This window comes from Fukomys damarensis, unplaced genomic scaffold, assembly GCF_012274545.1.
Source record: "Fukomys damarensis isolate Sample0158 unplaced genomic scaffold, DMR_v1.0_HiC HiC_scaffold_39, whole genome shotgun sequence".
NCBI lineage: Eukaryota > Metazoa > Chordata > Mammalia > Rodentia > Bathyergidae > Fukomys > Fukomys damarensis.
The window spans coordinates 126,998,537-127,001,653 of NW_022900951.1; positions in this window are offsets into that span (position 1 = coordinate 126,998,537).

Below are 3,117 nucleotides of genomic sequence, written 5' to 3' on the forward strand. Positions count from 1 at the left end.
CTCCCGCTTCGCCTGCACCCCCTGCTGCTCCTGCCTCGCCTGCAGCTCCTGCCTCACCTGCAGCTCCTGCCTCACCTGCATCCCCTGCTGCTCCTTGCTCTCCTGCAGCTCCTACCACATCTGCTGCTCCTGGCTCCCCTGCAGCCCCTGCTGCTCTTGGCTCACCTGCAGCTCCAGCCATACGTGCAGCTCCTGCCACACGTGCTGCTGCTACTGGCTCTCCTACAGCTCTTGCTTCACCTGCTACTCCTGGCTCTTCTGCAGCTCCTGGCTCATCTGCTACTCCTGCCATACCTGCAGCTCCTGGCTCAAGTTCAGCTCCTTCCTCATCTTCAGGCCCTGCTTCATATGCTGCTTCTGCCTCAGCTGCAGCCCCTGAAGCTTCTTCATCTATAGATTCTTCCTCTCCAGGAGCTCCTGCCTCACCTGAAACTCCTGCCTCACCTGAAACTCCTGCCTCACCTTCAGCTCCTGCCTCACCCGCAGCTCCAGCCTCACCTGAAATTCCTGCCTCATCTGCAGCTCCTGCCTCACCTGCAGCTCCAGCCTCACCTGAAACTCCTGCCTCACTTGCAGCTCCTTCCTCACGTGCAGCTCCTGCTTCACCTTCAGCTCGTTCCTCATCAGGAGCTTCTGCCTCACCTGCAGCTCTTTCCTCACCAGGAGCACCTGCCTCAGCCGCAGCTTCTTCCTCAGCTGCAGCTCCTCCCTCACTTGCAGCTCCCTTACCCATGCTTTCTCCCATTTCTTCCCCCTGGGGCTGTGCAGGGAGGTTTCGACACTCCTGAAACTCAGAATCAGGGACCTGGGGCAGGAAGATCACACTCCAAGGCTCCCCATTGCCTGGTATTTGTTGGGGGATCAAACTTCGGTTTAAATACTCAGCAAACTCAACCAAAGTGACCCTGGCTCCAAGCTCCTTCCTAAAGACCCTGCAGAGCACCCGGTATCTGCCCAGGGGTCTCAGCGCAGCCTGCAGTATCTCTCGGAACTTATCTTCCTCGCAGTCATCAGGGATGCCCATGATGAGCAGACAGCGCTGCGCATTCACACCCATCCACCTGCACCAATCTCGGAGCATGGACAGCCCCATAGCAGGGGAGATGGATGAAGGGAGCATGACTGCAAAAGGTGTCAGCTGACTGTCGCAGTCTCAGGAGCAGCCTGTGGATGGGAAAAAGGAAAAAAGGACATTGGTGTCAGACAGCGCAGCTCCCCAGACATCTGCCTCAGCAGCATAGGGATCAGGAGTTTGTGCTCTTCCTTATTTTGTTGTTTGATTTTGTGGAAGTTTTTTATAACAAAATTTATAGGGCTAGCTATTCTTTTTATTTCATCTGGTCACAGTTTTATTAAGTTGCCCCCGCGAAATGTGAAATCTTCTTTTTTTGCCATTTTTGCATAAATACGTACTTAATATTTCCTATATTTTTAATGACTGTGTGACCTATAACAATACCCCTTCTTTCATTCCTGGTGTTGGTCATTAACACTTTTTCTCTTGTTATTGTCATTAGCATTTACCAATTTTGTTGCTCTAAATAAATCCATTAGTTCTCTAAGTAGCTATCACTGCCTCTTTTATTTCTGTCATTTCTTCATTTGACTTTTTAATTTATTTTTGCTCTTCTACCTTCTGTAGTATAAGCATTAAAAGCAATAAAATTTCCTCTGGTTTCTTTAGCTGCCTCATAAATATGATAAATTGTAATTTTTTTTTTTTTGGTACCAGGGATTGAACTCAGTCCCTTGCATTTGCAAGGCAGGTGGCAGAACCACTGAGCTAAACCCCCCACCCTGTAATTTTTTAAATATCGAGTTTGAAATACTTTCTATATTCCTAATTTCTTCTCTGATCTGTGGACTTCCAAATATTTAGAGATGTTATTATTAATTTTAAATAGGATTCTAGTGTGATCAAAACTTATTAAGTACAGCCAGGCATGGTGGCCTATGCCTGTAATCCCAGCACTCGGGAGGCTGAGGCAGGAGGATCTCTGTGAGTTCCATACCAGCCTGGGCTACTTAGTGCATTCCATGTCAGTCTCAACTACATAGTGAGACCTTGTCTCAAAAAAAAAAAAACTTATTAAGTGCAGGGCCATGGATTTGGCTCAGTGGTTCTGCTGCCTACCTCACAAGCACAAGGGCCAGAGTTCTGTCCCTAGTACAAAAAAAAATGGGGGGGGTGTTAAACTTATTACGTACAATCATTTTAAATTCATGAAAACATTTTGGGGGACACTGAGGACTGACACCACAGCCTTTGCCTTGAGTTCCATCCCCAGCCATTTTTTACTTTTTATATTTTTGAAATAGAATCTTACTAAATTGCCCAGGCTAGTCTCAAACTTGTGGACTCAAGCAACTCTCCTGCCTTAGCTTCCTGGGTAGCTGGGACTACAAGTGCATACACCACTGTACTCAGTTTAAGAATTTACGGCTCAGTGTATGGTCTATCTAGGTAAATGTACAATGTGCGCATCCCTCCCGGGCCGCAGGACTCATCCCCTCCTCCAGGGTCACTCAGAATCAGCTGCTTAGCAGCGCACAACCACACACAAAGCTACCAGACAGGGTCCCCCCATGTGCACAGATACCAGCTTTCTGGCCTGACCTTCCCACACAGGGAGGTCCTCCCTTCTCAGGCTCCACACACCTGCAGCCAGTAGCCATACATTATTACTTCACAACTAGGGCACCCACTGTTGCATGCTTAACAAGATAGGCCTCGAGGGGAGGAGGGGGTGAAGGGAGGGCAGGGGTAAGGGGGAAAAATGAGAATCAAGACTTGTCATACCAGCTTTCTGGCCTGACCTTCCCACACAGGGAGGTCCTCCCTTCTCAGGCTCCACACACCTGCAGCCAGTAGCCATACATTATTACTTCACAACTAGGGCACCCACTGTTGCATGCTTAACAAGATAGGCCTCGAGGGGAGGAGGGGGTGAAGGGAGGGCAGGGGTAAGGGGGAAAAATGAGAATCAAGACTTGTCATGTAGAGAGACAAGATTCCAACAATGAATGTAACTACTGTATCCCTAAAATGTACCAATAAACTCAATTAAAGCTGAAAAAAAAAAAGATAGGCCTCCCTTTGGACAGGAGACCCTATCA